The sequence below is a fragment of the Sturnira hondurensis genome, unplaced genomic scaffold (genome assembly GCF_014824575.4).
Source record: "Sturnira hondurensis isolate 20B ecotype Veracruz unplaced genomic scaffold, ASM1482457v3 Scaffold0019216, whole genome shotgun sequence".
NCBI lineage: Eukaryota > Metazoa > Chordata > Mammalia > Chiroptera > Phyllostomidae > Sturnira > Sturnira hondurensis.
In genome coordinates this window covers 1,126,567-1,148,543 of record NW_028091847.1, presented here as the reverse complement: position 1 = coordinate 1,148,543, position 21,977 = coordinate 1,126,567, and the positions used below count along the sequence as shown (strand labels likewise).

At 41.8% G+C, this 21,977-nt stretch overlaps 1 protein-coding gene across 1 annotated transcript in view; it reads left to right on the top strand.

Moving 5' to 3' along the window:
• Nucleotides 1-1,247: 1,247 nt before the first annotated feature.
• The window catches only part of MAP3K13 (mitogen-activated protein kinase kinase kinase 13), a 125,785-nt gene continuing 105,055 nt past the window's right edge, over nt 1,248-21,977 (top strand). The window contains exon 1 of the mRNA XM_037027635.1: nt 1,248-1,340. The gene's annotated coding sequence lies outside the window, so the exon portion shown is untranslated. The remainder of the gene's footprint in view (nt 1,341-21,977) is intronic.

Below are 21,977 nucleotides of genomic sequence, written 5' to 3'. Positions count from 1 at the left end.
CATAACAAATTATCACAAATTAATGGGTTAAAACAATGCAAATGTGCTACCTTACAACCTGTAGATCAGAAATCCAGCACAGGTCTAACTGGGCTGAAGCCAAGGTGTCTCAGGGCTGTGTCCTGTTCTGGAGGCTCCTGAGGAGAATTTGCTTCCTTGCCTGTTGCAACTTCAGGTAGCCTCCTTCCTCCATCTGCGGGAGCTAGCAAGAGTAAGTCCAGTCCTCACTTTGCCTCTCTCTGACCACAGCTGGGAAAGGTTGGCTCCTTTTAGAGGATTCCTGTGACCACTTTACACCCATCTGGATAATCTCTCCATCTCAAACCCTTAACCTTAATCACATTTGCAAAGTCTCTTTTGTCATGCAAGGTAACACATTCACAGATTCTGGTGAGAAGGGCATGCACATCTTTGGGAGGAATGGGTGATTATATTGCCCATTACAGAGAATCACCAGGAATAGTGAAGGAGCTAAACTAGATACAGAGAACCAGACAAAGAAGAATTGAGATGATCCTAAAATTTCATGTCTAGGACAGAATGAGATAATGTTTGTTAAATGATTAATGCACTAAGTACATAATAAATGGTTTTTGCATTGAAGGCTAATGCTACAAATTACAGACATGTACTAGCTCAGAAGGGAAAGAAGCTTAGGGAGGTAGGGGATGAAAGGGGATGAGGCAGCATGACATTTTGCTGGCAAAGGACAGAATTATGGATCCAAGTTCTCACTTTACATCAGATTGGCAGGTGGTTTAAATGTCAGGAAGCACTAAATTTAATAAGACCTCTGATTCTCCTAAGTCGTAAGAATTGGGGACAGTGGGGGCGATGGGAGACTGCAGCAGAGAAGCAAATTTCTGGCCTTTTTTTCTGGTCATGACCACACAATGTACAGATTCTGAGGGACTGGGGAAAACTTTTATCAAAGGAAGAAAGCAAGACTTTCTGAAGCTCAGAGGACTATTGGTTTTTTGTTTTGTTTTGTTTTCCAGGAACGTATGGGAACAAAATCCCCTCTGAAGCCAAAGCCCAGCCATTAGGGATTATTGAGATTTTTTTCAGGCTTTCCCAATGATCTTCCTTAAATTTGTCTCTTTGAACATGTTGAAATGGACCTTTAAGAAGTTGCTGATCAGCGGTTATCAAGCAGGAGTTAGGTTAACAAGCCCTCCCACCTCCCTCACGGGGTGGTAGCTCCCGAGGCCACAGTCAATGTGTATCTGCACAAACCTGATCCAGCAGCAGCCAGGGAGGGAACAAAGTTTAGTCTGTGAAGAAATAGGTGGCTTGCCGGTAGTTTCCTGCTGTCTGATCAGACTTCAGCTTGCTGTGGTGTGAGTAGTTTTGGTTTTAAAAATTTACAATATTTGAATACAAAAAGGGTAGTAGGAATACATTCCATCTGCCTGGCCCTAAATCTTGTATACTAGACCTACTTTAAAGTTTCGGCATTTCACAAGCAGTTTATGTTAAACGATGAAAAGGAAAAGGCTATGACTTTTTTTAGCAAGTGTTATTCTAAAACAGGTCCTGTGTGCATAAGATGCTTTCTTTTTAATGTCTTTGGTTGGGTGAAGTTGCCTACAGTCGGAAAATGAAAGTGGTAGAGGTCTGGTGCCCAGAGACTGGTGATCTCTGAGCGGGACTTTGCCTTCTCCCTGGTGGTCTTCCAGGCGCGTCTCCTTTGGTGTAGGTTCCTGATCGCAAATATTGAGTAGTCTCTCGGGTAATTCAGCTGAAGCTGAATTACAAGCTGATGTGCAAATAAATGAAATAAATGAGAACAAAGTAGCACTTTAACACTATGTAATAAGACATTCGGGTCCTAGATGTAAGAGCAGCAGAACGTATTCTCAAAGGGAGGAATTTTGTGGAATAGATGGAAATGGCAAGCAACCTTAGAAATTTCACGTAACTTCAGAGAAACCAGTTTTTAAGATGTTGACATATGTACTAATTTTCTAGTAGTACAGTATGTAAAATAATTTCATAATTAGAATTGCTTTATTCCTGTTTGTATCTCTGTGTTGAGATTAGGATTCCAGGAACTACACAAGCACTGACTGACTTTATTGAGTGCAGCTTTGAGAATGTTAAGGTTGCATTTGGTATTGAGAGGTTGGTATTTTCTATTTCCCTTTTGTCACAATGTATTAAAAAAACAACTCCTGGTACTCCACAATTTTATGACTTTGAATATAGAAACAAAGTTTGATGTTGTTAAGATATAAAAATTATAAAGGCTGCCTGTTGGCCAGTAGCTTTTCAAATCAGCTCAGGAAGTTCTGAGGAGAGAGATTGTTTGTGTAGAAGTGCAGTGGATTTCCCCTCCCCTCTGTCTTCGTCTCAGACCTCAGGGACATTCAGTCTATTTCTCTAGCCTGCCTTTTATTCCTGCTGGACTGAGTGGGAGCCCAGATGATGGTGTTGGGCCCCAGCTGACCCTCAATGGAATGGAAGTGCATGGCCCTCGGTCCTAAGCAGGCTTTAGGACTATGTGTGTACGCATGTTTTAATTTATTGATTGTAGAGAGAGAGGACGGGAGAGAGAGAGAAATGTCAATTTGTTGTTCCACTTGGTTATTCATTTATTGACTGATTCTTTCATGTGCCTTAACTGGGGATTGAACCCTCGACCTTGGCATAGGAGGATGGCACTGTAATCAGCTGAGCTACCCAGCCAGGACATCAAGGACTATAATAATGTGAAACTTTATTCATCCTTAGATTGATGCATTTCAGTGATTTTAGGTTCCTGAGCTGATTAACTTCCCCAACTCAATAGCCTCTGCTGGGCTAGACTAGGTTACTCATTCAGTTATTGGTTCATGGGGCAGACGTCGGGGGCTGGGAGTTCTGGGAAAGGAGCCAGCACAGTAGGGGAGACTGCTGCCCTGGAAGCAGCTGTTTCCTAACCAGATTTAAAATATTTCAGAGTTTTAACAACCTGGAAGGCCATACAGGTGTGTACTGGCTGAATCTTAACCAAGACCCTTTCAGATTTTTTTTGAAAACTTCCAATAGTTGCCTCTAACATCCAAACCCTTGTCCATGCCCTTCCGATCATTTGCTTAACATCATTGCCTAGTGTTACCCTCCTCGCTCAGTTTGCTTCAGGTACACAGGTGTTTCGTTGTTTCTGGGGGACATTAAGCTTGTTCCTGCGTCCAGTCCTTCGCTGCCTAGAAACTCTTCCCCTGCATTGTATTTCTCCCTTCCCTCCATTCAGCTCACTACACAAATGCCTCTTCCCTGGAGACACCACTACCCACTTCCACCACATTTTCCTTTTCATTTACCCTGACATACTTCTTTTAAAAAGAAAAATAGCCACCTGACATTATTTAACTTATTTTATTCAATATATGTACAGTCTTCCCCACTAAAATATAATTTCTGTGAGGGTAAGAATTTCTTTGACCAAAATAAAAAATACAATGTTTGCACCATGATCATGGACTATTAAACTCAAAATTGTTAAGATGCCAGTTCTCCCTAAATTAATCTATATATCCAATGCAATCCCCATCAAAATGCCAACAGGAATTTTTGAAGAAACTGTCAAATGATTCTAGAATTTATCTGGAAATGCAACTGATGTGAAATAGCTAAAAGAATCTTGAAAAGAAACAGGTGGGTGATTTGTAATATGTGACTTTAAGACTTAACTGTAAAGCTACAATAATCAAGTGTTGCCCTAAGAAGAGACAGACAGGGCAGTGGAACAGAATGGTGCGTCCAGAAACAGACCCACACATAGATTAACTGATTTTTTTTTATCAAAGTGCCGAATAGATTCAATGGGAAAATAAGTCTTTTTAAACATGTTGTTGGAAAAAGAATGGATTTTCTTATTAAAAAAAAGAATCTTCACACCTTTTTACTTCATACAAAAAATTGAATAGATGTCGATTGTAGATCTAAACACAAAACTGAGGACCAGAAAGCTAGAAAACAAAGAAGAAAATATCTGTGTACTCTCGAGGTATGTGAAGATCTCTTGAGCAGGAGCACTAACCATAAAAGTAAGTCAAATCAAATGAGCTATGTACTTACTGTAAGACTTCTCAAGACTCTTCACATGTTAATATTTCCAGTAAGAGGGTCATGCAGCATTTCCCAGAGTGCATGGCTGTTGCATCCTATTTTTATCTGGAGCATTCAACTAAATGCAGGAGTGAGTATACAATACTTGGAGAAGTGTTGCTTCGGTTGTCTCCTCAAAACATGCCATTTTTGAGAGATGGAATAAGTTAATGACCAGTTTCTCCCTCTTAGTGGGAATTAATGTTATAGCATCCATTTCAACAACTGGAGTAGCCCTGGCTGGTGTAGCTCAGTGGAGGGAGCGTGGGCTGAAACAGAGGATCGTGGTTCGATTCCCAGTCAGGGCACATGCCTGGGTTGCAGGCCAGTTCCCAGCAGGGGATGTACGAGAGCCAACCATACATTGTTATTTCTCTCCCTCTCTCCTTCCCTTCCCCTATACAGATGAATAAATAAAATCTTTAAAAAAAAACAACTGGAGTAAAGAAACCAACTCTTCCAAAAGAATTGTGATCATTCCCCACTCCAGATTGATTGGTCAGCTAGCCAACTGTTGCAGTTGTTACTTACTAGTAGGATCCTAGGCCAGTGTCACATTAGATTGGGATTTGTCATAGTAAGAGGAATAAAGAGTGATTAAAGGTGCAAAGCATTTTGCATTTCCCATGCTGTGGGGTCCAGATACTTGAGAGGCTTGCTCTGCCCTACTCCCCCCATGCTGGTCCAACTCTAAGCCGCTAGCCCCTTGCTTCTCTCAGATTGCTCATCTCTCATAGTTCTCCCAGTTACTAATTGCTTGAATACCTCCTGCTTTTCTTTTTATCCTCACCCAAGGACATGCTTATTAACTTTAGAGAGAGGGGCAGGGAAGGAGTGAGAGAGGGAGAGGGAGAGGGAGAGAAATGTGAGAAACATCCATCAGTTGCCCCTTGCACACACCCCAGGTATGTGGCCTGACCAGGAATTGAACCGTGACCTTTAGGTTTACAAGATGGCACTCCAATAAACTGAGCCACCTGCCAGCGCTGAAGGCCTCTTTTCTGTGGCATTCCTAGCATTCCTAGTCTCTGACTCATAGTTTATTGCCCAAATCAGATTCCTCTTCTTGCTGTTCCTGCCCTCAAACCAATTGTTACAGAATATGAGTTGTCACATGAGAAATAGGAGGGAAAATAACCCAGGAAAAGTGAATGGAAGCTCAAGCCAGAATTCATCTAAACCAGAATTTGGCCCACTTCTCCCGTTCAGATGTTAGGAAGAAGTCAAAATGGTATGTAATACCAGTAGAAATAGATAAAGAAAGCTTAAGGGAGTGTCCCTACATTATCTCTGGGTTGGATTTTAAAAATTGACCTACTGTAATAGATAGTAGTTTCATGAATGTGAAAAGCTGATAACCAGACATGGAAATGTCACCTGAATAGAGCTTCCTAGAAAGACTGTACATGACTAGATGTTACAGGAAGCTTTAATTTTAGATCTTCCACTAATTTGCTTTGTAATAGTATGTAAATGTATTCTTTTAAAGAGAAAAATTGTTGACCTCCCCTCTTTGCAAAGAAAAATGATGCGTGTGTGTCTGTGTGTGTGTGCACACACCTGCATGCACACCGGGCTTTGTCTAGGCACTTTCCCACCCACTGTCTCCCTGAACCCCTCCGTCCACGTCTCACCGTCCCCATCTGGGAGGTGAGAGAACATCTCACCCCGCCTTCCTCACAGGACCACACATGTAGCCATAACCAGATAATGAAATATACTACTTTCAGCATCACTCTAGAATTTAGGGAATAAATCATGAATGCCACATTGAGAGAGGCATAACACTGTTTCCATAGCAACATTATGGGATGGAGCCTGGTAAAATTTATTTCAAAATACTTTTGCAATACAAACTTAGCAGAAACAATTTACACTGGATGTTTCACAGACAGCAAAGACTCCTGGGAAGCATAGAACAACCTTTTTCTCCTTCTCAATAAATGTAACAAAGTAAACACACACTTTGCAGTACTTTGTGGCACACCTTACCAAAGGAAAATGGGCAAGAGAGAGACTGAGACAAATAAATAGGGGCAGGACAATGACAGAGATGAAAATAAAAAGAATTTTACATTAGAAATTCAAAACCATTTTTCAGCCTGTATTAAGATAGGATAAACAGAAGGATGAGAAGTCCTACAGCCAGGTCCCTGGGGCATGGGGGACAAATGGATTGATGCTTCTATAACTCGATTACTCATTAACCTGGATCTGGGAGCTGAAAGACACCTGATGTCTTTTTAAAGCAGCCTGTTCCTTTACTATAACCAGAATGGAAGGTTTGAGAGTCACTGGACCCCACATCTAGATTGTCTTTCCAGTGTTCTTAGAGCTTTCAGAATTTTATAAGGTGATGGAGGTGGGGGCCACTGGCTACCACCTGTCTAGGAAATGACAGGCTTTCCTCCCTGAAGTTCCCTGAAAAAACTGGGGCATCATAAACTGGCAAAGCAACTCAGGAAAGAAAGACCATAAACAGTTACTAGTTGAAAAAGCCTGCCTATATCATCTATTATCTAGAAAAGGATAAGATAAAGTCTAGAGGAACAGACATGAAAAATTTGCTTATGTGCCTGCTTTGAGAAACTAAAAGAGAAAGTAATTTTGCCAGAACTTTCTGCAATTGAAAGGTTTAATAATAATGTGTTCAAACAATACACTTAAGAAATCATTCATGACACACAGTAGAAGCAGTAAGTGGCAAATTGGAAATCACTAGCTTACAGGTGGATGTCAGTAATGCTGGTTCACCAGCTAAAGTAAACGAAAACCTTACAACCCAGTAGCCAAGTTACCTTCACTCAATAACATGGCCCTTATGCCCAAGTGAAGTCTAATATATATAATTTCTAGCATTTTCTTTTGATTCTTTTTTTATTTTTTCCATCTCTGTGGTCAAATTCTCCATTTGGTCCAGTTCCTCTTTTCTACTAGATTTAACAGAGGGTGTCATTGTGGTGGCAGTTACAAGAATCCACATAGCTGAACTGTTTAAAGCAAAAATAGTGACAGTGCACAACAGAGTTAAAAGCATATAAATAAGTAAAACACATAACAAGAGCAAAAAAGCTGGGAATTAAGTTGTATAATACAATGAGGTAGACTGTCATGAGTTAAAGTGACAAAATGTAACATTGGAAACAGTGGTCCTCAGATTGCCGCCTGAGCAGCAGCAACAGCAGCAACACCTGGGCTCTTGCTAGGGGTGAGATGCCCTGGCTCTGCTGCAGACCCCTCTGAATCTGAAACCCTGGGGGTGTGGGCATGGCACAGCAGTCTTTCTGTGATTCTGATGCACACTGAAATTTAAGAACCAGCACTTTAGAGCAAAGGATGGGGAACTTTTCCTGTAAAGGGCCAGATGAGCATTTTAGGCTTTGTGGACCACATGGTCTCTGTAACAATTACTTAACTCTGCCATTGTAGAGTAGCCATGGGCAATACATAGAACACAGTGTGGCTGTCTTCTAATAAAGTGTTATTTATGAAAAAAGCAACAATCTGGATTTAGCCCCTGCGCGGTCATTAGTACTCGCATGCACACATATGTGTACACATTTGCAGCTAAAATGCCCAATGGAAACATAGTGCAATATTAAAAGTATGGACAGTCCTCACTTTGCAGAGTAATGGGGGGCCATAAAAAAGATGTAAGTGGAAATCATGCAAAGCCTTTTTAATATCAAGGGGAGAAATTATGATTTTCCATGACCTTTAAAATATTTTTGTCAACATTTTGGGGGGGAAGGAGGGTGTTGTATTGACTGGTTAGGGTAACCCATGAACTTCCTAGAGTTATAGAAATGTTCTAGGTCTGGCTTGGGGTGGTCACTGCATGGACTTGTAGAGCTGTTGATTCGTTAAACTAAACACTTAAGACCCGTGCATTATGTATGTAAACTATATGTCAATTGAAGTCTTTTTTTTTAAGTACAAAATAATGGTCTGGAATAAAATCTGCCATTCACATTAGGTGATGTCTTTACCGCAGATAAAATCAGGTGAGTTATGGCAAGTAAATATAAATTCTTCAGGAAGAGAGGTGGGGAAGAAAGTCTAGGCGGTGGCAACATTTTAACACCTGGGAGGAGGTATGGGAAAGAGTGAAGTTTGGAACACTGCTCTGTGTGAAGGGAAACTATCAAAAGATTTCATCAGGGAGTGGAAAATCAGACTGTATTTTAGATAGGTCACTCCTATATGAACTGAAGGAGAAAGGTTTGAAACAGGGAGATCTGTTTAGAGGCTGTTGTTACAGTACAGATGGGAGCTGAAAAGAAACTAAGGCAAAGACTCTGGGATTCAGGAGTAGGGAGTAAACTGCAATAACATTTAGGTGGGATCAATTGGATCCGATGACTAGACTTAGTAAAATATTAGCAAACAATTGTAAGCCTGGCACTAATTGTTTGACCTCGTTCACCCTTTACAATAACCACGTGGCTGGGTAGAGTTGATCATCTCCATCTCACAGATAATGCTGGGTCATTTGCCCAACATCATACAGCCTGAAAGTAGCAGAGCCTCGGTTTATAATGTACAATTTCTTAGTAATAAATTGCAGACATTTTAAGATAATTTATGTCCAAAATTGCTAACATAAAAAGAGGAAAACAATAGTGGAAGACTAATTTCATGACCAAGTCAAGAAATACCCAATCCAGCCTCCTGCGTTCCTGCAGCACTGGGTTAAAATTATCCTGGTCCAAAGAGGCTTATCCACATTTAAGAATTTACAGGAAGAAAGTTCTGTAACTTTGTTTAATCAACAAATGTTTCTTGAACAGCTATGGATCTAAGTACTCTGCTAGATGCTGAGGAAACAGGAATGAATATAACACAGTTATTCACTTCAAGCAGCTTAGGATTTTAATGTAGAATACAAACTTATGTCCTTGTTATTACTACTCAGATGTGCCAGAACCATGCACAGGGCGCAGTGGAAACATACAGAAAGGGCCTTCCACAGATTTGAGGGAGTCCACAGGGGCTTCTGAGGAAGGAGTATTTGAACAGAATCTTAAAAGATAAGTAGAGGCAAGGAAGAGGTGACAAGCACTTGAGGGAGAGGCGACAGCAAGGGCAGACACCCCGCAGGTTAGGAGAACAAGCAGTTCACTTTGAGAAGAGCCTGGAGCAAGGGCTGGCAGGAAATGAGGGCAGAGAAGTGGGTGGATCACAGCAGAATGGCTTTATGTGCCAACCTAAGGAGTTGTACTTTGCCCTGAGGGTTACAGGGCACTTCCCTACACATTTCAGGGCTTACGTACATGAGTGAGTATCCGCTCCTCTTATAAGGATACTAGTCATCAGATCAGGGCCCACCATATCCAGTATGACCTCATATTAACTTAATTACTTCTACTAAGACCCTATTTCTAAATAAGATCACCTTCCTAGGTTACAGCTGGTTATGAATTTTGAGGGAATGCAATAGTGGGTCACGGTGGGTGTTCCCCACAAAATTCACATTTACCTGGAACTTCAGAAGGTGACCTTATTTGGAAATAGGGTCTTTGTAGATGTAATTACTTACGTTAATATGAGGTCGTGCTGGATAGGGCGTGTTCTGAATCCAATGCCTGGTGTCCTTGTAAGAAGAGGAGAGGACACGCAGAGAGCTACATAGAGAACAAGGCCAGGATTATATACATAGAGACAGAGGCAGGGACTGGTGTGAAGCAGGTGCAAGCCAAGAAGTGCCAAGAACTGTCAGAAAACACTGGAAATAAAAAAGAGGCAAAGAAGGATTCTTCCCTAGAGCCTTCAGAGGGAGAATGGCCCTATTGACACCTTGACTTTGGACTTCTAGTCTCAAGAACTGTGAGGGAATAAATTTCTGTTGCTGTAAGCCACCCAGTTTACATAATTTGTTACAGTAGCCTGAGGAAACTAGTGCAATATTTAAACCACATTCTGCTTTCTGTATGTTAAGCCCATTGTAGTGGTTTTAAGATATGTCTACAAATTTTTTTATTCTTCCCCCCAAGAGGTAGAGACTAATTCCTCCCCCCTGGAGTACTGACTGACTTCTGGTGAGTAGCATGTAGGGGAAATGAGGGCAAGCAGCTTTGGAGACCAGGCAGGGGCTGGCAAACTACAATCTGTGGTCTGACTGCCTGTTTTTATAAATAAAATTGTATTGGAACATACCATGCTCATTTGTTTACATATTTATTGTACATGACTGTTTTTGCACTGAAACAACTGAGGTGAGTAGCATGCAAGCCTTTATTGACATGGAAAGCCATTATTTGTGATCTAGCCCTTTAAGTAAGTTTGCAGATCCCTGAACTAGGTCATAAAATGCACTGCAGGTTTCTGCTTGCTCTTAACTTGCTCTGGGGAAACCCAGCTGCCTTGTCACGAGGAAGCTCAGATGGTCCCGATGAAAGGCCCGCAGGGCAGGGAACTTCGGCCTCCTGCGCACAGCTATGTAAGTGAACACTCTTAGAAGTTAAGCTTTTGGATGACTGCACCCTGGTCAACAGTCTGACCACAGCGTCATGAGAGACCCTGAGCCCACAAGCTGGTCAGTGTGTCTTATCTACGTCACACGCTTTTGCTATTTTAGAAACAGACTGGGAAAGGAGACCTTTATACTCAATATAATGAAACTCCTAGATGACTAGACAAGACTTTTAGGAAACAGAGGATATTGGAAGGCAAGGGCTCTATCTTCTATAGCTTTCATAATTCTCTTTTCTAACATAGCACTGAGTATCATCATTGCCAGTTAGTGCATTGCCAGTGATTTTGACTGTCACTGACAAAATAATTAGGTTTCTAAACCATGCTTATTTGAGTCATCAGGTAGACTGTTTATTTAATAAATACTCATTACTAGTTATTATTATGTTAATCACTATTTTTATATAAAAAAGGAATATTTAAGTATGTCATTATAATCTTTACTAGGTATGCCTCAAGGGTGTTAGTTGCTTTCTATAAAAATGAACCAAATTGAAGCCCTGGCTGGTGTAGCTCAGTGGATTGAACGTGGGCCTGCGAACCACATGACCACGGTTCGATTCCCAGTCAGGGCACATGCCTGGGTTGCAGGCTGGTCCCTGCAGGCTAGTTCCCAGCAGGGGCTGCACGAGAGGCAACCATACATTGATATTTCTCTCCTTCTCTTCTTCCCTTCCCCTCTAAAGATAAATAAATAAATCTTTTAAAAAATGGACCAAATTGTCTCTAATTGGGATGGCGTTATGTTCTGTGGTTGTTCTATTGCTGCATAGCAACAGTATGACAAACTTAGTGGCTTAAAACAACACATATTTACTACCTCAATTTCTGAGGGTTAGGAATCCAAACATGGTCCAGCTGGGCCATCTACCTAGGGCCTTACAAGTTACTCAACAAGGTGCTGGCCAGGGCTAGCCTCTCACCTGGAAGCTCCACTGGGGAGCTCACATGGTTGTTGACAGCATTTGGTTCCTTGTGGTTGTAAGACTGAGAGCATCCATTCTTTTGTTTCTCAGTTGTGTGGCCTATTAGCCAGCGGCTGCACTCAGCTCACAGAGGCCACCCAAATGTCAGTGCCATATGGGGTCCCTCCACATGGCACTCGCTTCCTCGGGCCTGGCAAGGGAGGGACTCCAGTGAGACAGGCACTAGGGGGTTGTACAACATCCTCACATGATCGTGTGCGTATGATCACCTACATCCCAGCCCCTTTATGGTCCTCTGTTGTTTAGAAGCAGCCTCACTCACACTCAAGGGGCTGGGTCACACAGGGTGTGCTCACTGGGAGGTGGGATTACAGGAGCCGCCTCGAGCGTATGTCTGCCACAGGGGTCTTGGAGGTCATGCAGACAGGGTTCTTGGAGACCATGCAAACCCTCTGTGCAGGGTAGAATTAATGCTCTGTCAAAGATTTCTGTAGCTAAAAAGGGGGTATGATGTGTTGTTCTGGGTGGTTTTTCCTCCTCCATAGTGCAAATGCATGACACCCAGGAGGGTGTTGGAAGTATTCCCTTTAGGAATATTGTAATGTCCCCATTCAGGTTTGTTTTAAATAATTACATGATGAAATCTTTATAACTAGATCCTTTTTTGCAAATTTTTGTTTACTTGTTTAGAATAAATTCCTTGAAGCTGAATTTTGGATCAAAGGATGCTCACATTTTAAGACTACTGATACCTTTTGTCAAATGTACTTCAAAAAAGTTACAATCATTATTGAACCTTCAGCAGTGTACAAGAGTGTTTCCCAAACCCGTTCCAGAGCAGTAGATCACAATGTAAAACAGCAGGCTGAGCGCTTTGCAAAGAGAAACTGGTATCTCATTGTGTTGTGATTTGCATTTCTTTGATGCTGACTTGCATGTTTTTATTGGCTATTACATTTTTTGTGTGTGAACTTCTTGTTCACAAAGCTTTTCTCGGCCCCCCTCACTACTGCCATTATCTGTATGTTTATCTCCCTTGATAATTTTAGAACTCACAGTTGTTCAAATTAGTGAAAGTCTATTTTGTACTTCATTGTTCCGGTAGCTCTGAGTTGGGTTTTTCTTGACACAAAGGATAAACTGATTTTTGCACATGAGACAGACTAGAGAAAAAATATATATATAAGATAAAAATGACATGATGTGATATAGAAAATGACCAATGATATATGATAATGATGTCAAACTGTAACTTGACAAAGCCACTTAGTACTGTTCTGTGTAGCTTATTTACTCTCTTTCTGCACCATTTCCTTACTGGTCATCATTCAGGACCCTGGAATAACTGGTAGCTTGATTAAAAATACAGAATAATGACATTGATCTGTCTACTTCTCTGACTTACCAATTATTCTATGACACTTTCTCTTTTAAGTTTTCAAGCTTATTTTTCAAGTGTTCAGTAGGTGGCAGCAGCAGAAAACATTCTTTCCTTTGGCTCAAATGTAATCAGTCGTTTACGGGGGCAGAAGGGGGGTCGGGGGCAGAAGGGGGGTCGATAGCATAAAGCAGGGTTCCCTACCTGTGAAAAGCTTAGTCATGGAGGCTGCTCCAGAAATGGAAATTCAGCATGAAACTTGTGAATATTTATAGCCCAGCTAAGAAGTAAGCTCCAACAAATACTCTTCTTGGGAAAATGGATTTTATTTTTCAAATGTTGCAATGTTCATTAGTCATGGATGTTGTGTGTTTTAGCATTTTTCTGGAATGTTGCGCTCTCCCCCTACCTCATTTTATGTTGGTAGTGAAAGCTACTTCAAGACACCAGCCCCTTTTCCAGAGGATTGGTCTTTCGAATGAGGACCATTTCATACAGGGCCTTCAGTGACTTACCAGACTGAAAAGACATGCTAAGAAAATGTGGCTTTTTGAGACCACCATTTTCATTATGGGTGGTCTTCAATGAGGCTTCATTTTGCTCCTTTTAAAATTCAGGGCCAATACGTATCTCAAGAGTTTTTGTAATAATTGTCTTTAGACCATAATATTCCCTCTAAAGTTGGATAAGCATGGTCTGTAGTCCATTCACAACAGGGTCGAGCACACCTGCTTTTGTTTGCAAACTGCAGTGACTGTTGGGTGGTCTGCACCACAGGCCCGGGGGGAGGCTGTAAGATAGACCTAAGGGTTGTGGGTTTTGAGGGGAAAGGGGAACATTTGCTGCTGGGCCCATTGCAGGCTAGTGATGATTTCGATGACAGGAAGACCAGATTGTTCTGAACAACCAGAGGCTACAGAGAAAACATGAAACTGTGCGCACTGGCTTTCTTTTCTGCCCTTTCTTAGGATTACCTCAGAATGGAGAAGAACAGATTAGGACACAGGAACAGAGTGCAGGTGGTCTGGAGTGGATGTTCCTACTCCAAAGATTAAGGGGTTGGTGGTGGTGGGAGGAGTCTAAAGCGTTCTCTCACCCTCAGTTCCAGCCCAGCTCAAAGTCTGTGTGTGAACATGTATTAAGAAAGGAAAATTGCCAGTGCCAGACTGCATGGTCCTTCAGGGACTATGTGTTTGTCACCAGATCTCAGCTCCGCTCCAGCACACACCGAGTGCCCAGCAGGTTTGTGTGGGTGAATGAATGGAGTTAACTACCTTGTAGTGACCCTCTCCTCTCGTTCTTTCCTTTCACATTTTCCTAAAGCTGTGCTTTCTTCATCTTCTTCACAGCAGGCTGTGTGCCTACAACCAGGCATGCATTACGCCTCCTCTCAACAGGCTACAACAGCTCAGAAGAGGAGTTTCTGCTAGAGGATGGCTGTGCAGACCACCACTAGGGAAGAGAGATCTAGTCGAAAGGCTTTGGGGTGATTTTTAAAAGATTAAAGCATTAAAACTTGCTAGGCTAAAGAAAAAGAAGGAATTTGATGAGAATTAAAAATATACTCCCAGGCCCTGGTAGGTTGACTAGAGCACTTAAACATTGATCCAAGTATTCTCAAACTGTGTGTTCTGAGTTTCCAAAGCACTTGCTATCGGGAAGTGATCTGCTTCCGTAACACTTTTGTGACCATTTCCACTTGAAGGTTATTGGATCTCTGATTGCCTGGGCCTGTTCTTGTGAGGTTGTCCTTAGTTTGATAGCCCCATATACTGGTGCTAGTATTTTCTCTTGTGTTAGATTGCAGATACTTTTGAGACGAAACATGTGATTTTAAAAATTCTTGTTGGCTGTCCTTGAGAACTGAGGACAGTGTTCTGTGCCCAGGCGTCCTGAGTAAATCTTGACTGTGTCACAGAGAGAAAGAGGCAGGGTTCGTGGTCACTGCTGGCGCACGGGTACACAGGATGAGGTCAGACAAACACGCAGGAGACTTGGGACCGAGTCCTAGCTCTGCCGCAAATTCCGAGACTGTGGACAAATCTCTTAACCTCAGTTTCTTCATATGTGAAAAGAAAAGAAGACGGTAGATTTGAATTTTAAGGTTTCTCCCAGGTCCTTGATTCTCAGGGTCAGTATTTCTTCTCAGGATGTCTGAAACAATATTGCTTATTGATCTCATTTAGAAAACAACCAGATACCACCTACCAACAAGGTGTACTAGCTGGGCTACAAACTAGGCAGCAGTAACCGAGTCTCAAAAAAGTTGGTGGCTCACAAAGGGAAGAATGTTATTACAGCCTTCACAGACAGGCCTAACATAGGCAGGTATTCCAGGACAGACGGATAACTCCAATTTTCTAGACCAGCCGAAGCCCAAGGCTATGTCTGTTTTGTTTCTCTGCTATTGCCTGGGGCATGGTCATCTCCTGCCTGCTGGAAGCTGACTCAGCACGGGAAGGAGGAGTGGGAGTCCAGGACAAGCAGCTTCATTTCCAAGGACACTTGGGAGTTTCTGCCATCACTTCCGTTCACATCCCATTGTCTACAACTTAGTCTCATGTCACATCTACAGCCAGGAGAACAGAAAAGTCTTTAGCAGCACGGCATGCACCCACCTAAAGCTTGAAGAGTGAGTAGGGGTAAGGATTCCATAACGAAAAGGAAAGAGAGATTGGATACGGGGGACAGCCTTCGTCACTATGCCTTCTATGATGATTTTAAGTTGCTGAAACAACTTTTACTGTTCCTTATGTTTTCTTATCTAATGGTAGCGCTGAGATCAGGATCTGTAATTTATGCCTATATGTATACCCCATAGCACATATCAAGGCATCTTCAACATAGATGCCACTCAATGACATACGTCTGTTTAATTTATATACTGGCTGTTCAGGGCATCTAAGTAACTAGTATACTCAGCACACTCCCTCCTACTCCCTGCTCTATCTACATATTGTGTGTTCAGTGAATGTTATGGGTAAAACTTTTATTCTCAACCCAGTTGAGGAGACTAGATCAGAACCTATGAAGTAATGGCACTTAAGAATATATATTATAAAGTGACTGATGTGGGGCAGGTTGCGACTCATAGCAGCTACTATCTTTTACTACTACTCGTAGAGGCCTCCTCGGGGGCGGCATCACCGACTGTAACAGAAACCCAAGTGCTTTCCCGTGCGGCAGCATCATTTGGTGTTAAGTGTACTCCCTGGTCATATAATTAATTATATTTATGAGTAAACTTTGAAACAGATCTTCCCCCTAGAGATTTTTGGTTTCTGTCTCTCAGTTTCCTTTTTGGTGTTAATAATACAAAGCCAATGGAGTGCCAAGTGTGAATCTATACAGTATGGGCCTATTTACAAATAGTCACAGGGCTCGTTTTGAAAACAGGCCACAGTTTACTGACTCAGTTTTAACATCGCATCAATTCTGGACCCCAGTTCTTTAGCGGTGGCACACGTACACTGTGACCCGAAACTGGAATGAAGAGCCCTGTATGTGCCTTACCAGTTTTCCATTCGATACAGACAGCCTCCAAAGAATTGTCCTTGACCTCTCACATCCAGTCCCCTTCAAGGTCCAATTCCAGTTTACCTCCTTTCATAACTATACGACTGTAACCACTTAGCCCCAAAGATCATTCTATCAGAAAAAGCAGAAGACTTAATTCAAGCCCTGGGAAGAAGTGAAGCATAAAAACAGGGTGTGTTTGTATAAGGACAAGCCTTTATTCCCCTTACAAACATGCCAACTTGTCACAAACAAGCAAACGGCCAGAACATGCCGTTGGTCATCGGTACCAGGAACAGTGGCTTCCAGCCTGTATTCAGCCTTACCCCACATTCCCGGAGCTATTACTTGTCCTCAATTCCAGGCATCTTTGTTGTTCGTACATTTTTCTCGAAGGAACTTAGATTTTTTTCACTAAGGGACAAGTTTTTTTTCCTGTTAAGGACTTGCTCTTCTCTCTAAATATCAACAGAGGGCAGCAGAGGGCACCACCAGGTAGCCTCACCTGTAGGTCTCAAACTGAGGCAGTCCCCATCCCCTGGTTCCTAGGAAGACAGATGCCTGGGAGATTTTGTTTTAACCTATGACAAAGACAGGAGCTATTACAGGCATGGGGAGTGCTAAACCCTTTGCATTATGTAGAAAAATCCTGTGCAAGGAAGAATGTCCTTACTCCCAGATGTCACAACTTCCTTCTAGTACTGCTGTCCAACCTTAAGTAAAACACTCCTGCCTACCTTGCTCATTCAGCGTTCTCACCGTTTTGTATCCGCCTCACCGATGCTATGATGCCCAGAACTGGCCTCCTCATCTTCATGTTGTCACTTCTTAAATTCACTTTTAATGTGTAGTCTTTGGATGGTTATAGACAGATCTTTAACTGGGGGAGGGCCATGGGTAGTGGGTAGAATTTAAAAGAACAGTAGTTTCCCTTTATCCACAGTTTTGTTTTCTGTGGTTTCAGTTACCTGCAGTTAACTGTGGTCTGAAAATATTAAATGGAAAGTTTCAGAAATAAACAGTTTGTAAGTTCTAAATTGTGCACCATTCTAGGGAGTGTGATGAGATTTCTTGCTGACCAGCTCTCCGTCCTGCCCAGGGCATGAATCATCCTTTTGTCCAGCGTCTCCACCATGTATGCTGCCTGCCCACTGATCACGCAGTAGCTGACTGGGTTATCAGATTGGCTGTCTCGGTGTTGCAGCGCTTGTGTCCAAGTGCCCATCATCTTACCTAATCACGGACCCAAGGCACAAGAGTGTGATGCCGGCAATTCGGAAATGCCAAAGAAAAATCATAAAATGCCTCCTTGTAGTGAAAAGGTGCGTGTGTGCAGGAAAAAACATGGCACACGTAGGGTCTGGCGGTATCTGTGATTTCAGACACCCACGAGGCATCTTGGAACATGTCCCCTGGGCATAAGGGAGGACTGCTGTAGAGTCAGTAGGTGACAGAGTGGGTGACAGAGTGTACACAGAGGTAGATTTGATGCTTCCTGAGTTTGATGTCTCAGCTATAATGTGGAGCTAACACCTACCCTGTTTTAAACTACTTTGCAAATTGTAAAGTGAAATACAAGATTGTCTGCAAAAGTATGTCTAGGACCAGATTTGTTTCCAATCATTATTTCTGGAATTTAGATATCTGAAACTCCAAAAGAACACAACTGGATAAAGAAGACATTTTAGCACAAAAGTCCTGATATATAATATGGGACATAAAAACAATAAGAAACAGATATGTGTTAAATATATATACTATAGAATTTTAAAACTTTTGTACCACGACTCACAGTAAGAAATACAGCTTTCACAGTGTCGCATTACCTACACACATACAGCAAGTTTCCTGAAATGATACACCACCTCACCACACAGGACACACCATTTTCTATTCTGTTCTGTTTAATCTCATTTAGTAAATGATGGTCATGACCCACTAAGTCAATTTCACAGCCCACAAATGGGTAGCAACTGCAGTTTGAAAAGTACTTCCTTAAAAATTGTTTCATGAGCCCTTGCTGGTGTGGCTCAGTGGACTGAGTGCTGGCCTACAAACCAAATGGTTGCGGATTTGATTCCCAGTCAGGGCACATGCCTGGGTTGCGGGCCAGGTCCCCAGTAGGGGACATATGAGAGGCAACCACACACTGATGTTTCTTTCCCTCTCTTTCTTCCTCCCTTCCCTTCTGTAAAAATAAATAAATAAAATATTTTTTAAAAATTGTTTCATGACTTTAGAGTCTACTAAAGATTGTATTTTCTATCATTCTTTTAAGTCTATCAAATTTTTGTTCATCTTAAAATGGAAAAAGTATATTACACAAAGGGATGGGAACACATTTGTTATACTTAATAGTTCTCACACTGAAAATTATTATTTGTGATGCTTAGTCTTTGCACCTTAAAATATCAAAAAGCATCATGCAATAATTCTTAAAAGTATATTAACATTTTTAGATGAATTTGTTCTTTGAACAATTTTAAGCGGCTTTATTGAGGTGAACTTTATATACAATGAGTCTCACATATATAAACTGTATAATTTGATGTGTTTTGCTGTAAGCATATGCCCATACACTCATCACCAAAATCAAGATAACCGACATGGGCAGCACCCAGAAGCTTCTCTGGGCCCTTTGTTTTCCCTCTCTGCCACCAGCCCCTTTGCTGGCCACCGTTCTATGATTTCTGTCACAGTGCATTAGTTTTTATTTCCTAGTGTTTTCTATAGATGGTATCATAGAGTACACACTGTTTTATGTGGCTTTTTTTGCTCAGTGTAATTTCTTTGAGATTCATCAGTGTTGCAGCATGCATCAATAGTACATTCTTTTTCATTGCTGGGGAGTATTTCCACTGTATGGATTTACTGTTTATTCATTCACTTCTGTTTTTCATTTTGGGGCTATTGCAAAGCAAGCTGCTGTGAACATTTGTGTACAAGTCTTCATTTGGGCGCACACTTTCCTTCCCTTTGTGTGAATTATCTAGAAGTGAAATGACCACATCATATGGTAGGTGTATGTTTAACATCTTAAGACACACTGGCTATGCTAAACAGCTTCTGTTGAAGGAGAAGCTGGGACAATTCTTTTGAAAAGACTCACAAGGTCCTTGCCTTCCTACTGCCACACCTCCAGTTCGCCTTGTTCCTGCACACGGTGCCCCTGGAGTGCCTCCTGCTGAGGAGGTGACAGTGGCCTTTGTTCTGCAAATTTATGAAATTATGATGGATTAAAACCCAAGACTAAATTAAGACCTTTATGGCCCCAAATGCTGAAAAAGACCTTTAGCCCAAATATTTAGTCAAAAACATTGAAACGATGCTGAGTATATAATACATATAATGAGGTTTGTTAAATTCTTATTTCCCCCACAGTAACAACTTCTATGCTTTGAAACAAATGCATCAAATCTCTGCCTTTATCAAAAATGAACATTCCAGGTGTCTCCTTTTTCCTGGAGTTCTGCACACATGCGTGGTCTGCCTGGGTGGTCATAAACAATTGAATTTATAAAACAGATTCTAACACACTGCCTTTTCATTTGACTATTGGTGTCCTTTCCACTGTCATAGATCACACTGCCAGGCTGTGCACTTCGCAGAGGCTGTGGGTCATACCCTTAAAATGGCCTCCTCTAATAAGTACTGTAGCATAAGTTTTTAAACAGTGATTATACATATAACTCTGAAAATATATCCAATTGTTTTAATATTTCTTGTGTAACACTCCCAGTTAAATTATCTTTTTTCTTACAAGCAGACTGGTAGAATAAAAGCCTAGGTTCTAGAGACTAAAGACTGCTGCCTTTGTTTAAACTGGTTTTGTAACTTCGAGTTGTTTAGCCTTTTTGTGCCTCACATTCCTCATATTTTTTAAAAATATACTTTATTGATTATACCATTACAGTTGTCCCATTTCCCCTCCTTCATTCCCTTCCACCCTGCCCACCCCTCCCACCCATAATCCCCCCTTTAGTTCATGTCCATGTGTCATAAGTTCTTTAGTTTCTACATTTCCCATACTATTCTTGCCCTCCCCCTGTCTATTTTCTACCTACCATCTATGCTACTTATTCTCTGTACCTTCTCCCCTCTTCTCCTCCTCCCACTCCCCTGTTGCTAACCCTTCATGTGATCTCCATTTCTGTGGTTCTGTTCCTGTTCTCATTGTTTGCTTAGTTTGCTTTTGTTTTAGGTGTGGTTGTTAGTTAATTGTGAGTTTGCTGTCTTTTTACTGTTCATATTTTTCATCTTCTTTTTCTTAGATAAGTCCCTTTAACATTTCATATAATAAGGGTTTGGTAATGATGAACTCCTTGAATTTGACCTTATCTGAGAAGCACTTTATCTGCCCTTCCATTCTAAATGAAAGCTTGGCTGGATAGACCAATCTTGAATGTAGGTCCTTGCCTTTCATGACTTGGAATACTTCTTCCCAGTTCCTTCTTGCCTATAAGGTCTCTTTTGAGAAATTAGTTGACAGTCTAATGGGAACTCCTTCTAAGGTGACTGTCCCCTTATCTCTTGCTGCTTCTAGGATTCTCTCCTTCATTTTTATCTTGGCTAATGTAATTATGATGTGCCTTAGTGTGTTCCTCCTTGGGTCCAACTTCTTTGGGACTCTCTGAGCTTCCTGGATTTCCTGGAAGTCTATTTTCTTTGCCAGATTGGGGAAGTTCTCCTTCATTATTTGTTCAAATACATTTTCCACTTGTTGCTCTTGCTCTTCCCCTTCTGGTACCCCCTATAATTTGGATGTTGAAACATTTAAAGATGTCCTGAAGGTTACTAAGCCCCTCTTCATTTGTTTGAATTCTTGTTTCTTCATTCTTTTCTGTTTGGTTGTTTCTTTCTTCCTGGTCCACTCCATTGATTTGAGTCCCAATTTCCTTCCCATCATTATTGGTTCCCTGCACATTTTCCTTCATTTCACTTAGCGTAGCCTTCATTTTTTCATCTAATTTGCAACCAAAATCAACCAATTCTGTGAGCATCCAGTGCTTTAAACTGTGCATCTGATAGGTTGGCTATCTCTTGGTCACTTAAAAGTATTGGCTCTGGGGCTTTGATCTGTTCTTCTGTTTGAGCCTTTTTTTTGGTCTGGTCACAGCGCTTGTCACATAGTGAGGGGTGGAGCCTTAGGTGTTCACCAGGGTGGGGCAACCCAGTCACTGGGTTGTGATACTGTATGTGAGGACAGGGTCAGAGAGGGAACAATGATGCCTGCTTCGCTCTCTCTCAAATTTCAGTCCCTTCTGCTGCTTCCCACAAGCAAATTGGGCACTTCTGGTACAGGTTTCCAGGTGGTGGACCTGTATACATTCTAGGACCCTGTGGGTCTCTCCAACAAACTCCTGTGAGGCTGGGAGTCTCTCCCGGTGCCTCAACCCCCACAGGTATTTTCAATCAGTATTTTGAGGCTTTATTTCCCAGTTCTGGGGCCCTGGGTTATGCGATCTGTCTCGTTCCCTGTTTTCGCCTAGTTTATCTGCACACAAATGTATGACCATGGTCAGCCAGCTGCCTTGCACACCTCACTGGGTCTACTCATTGCCTTCCCACACTTGGGGTCTGCCAACCAATAC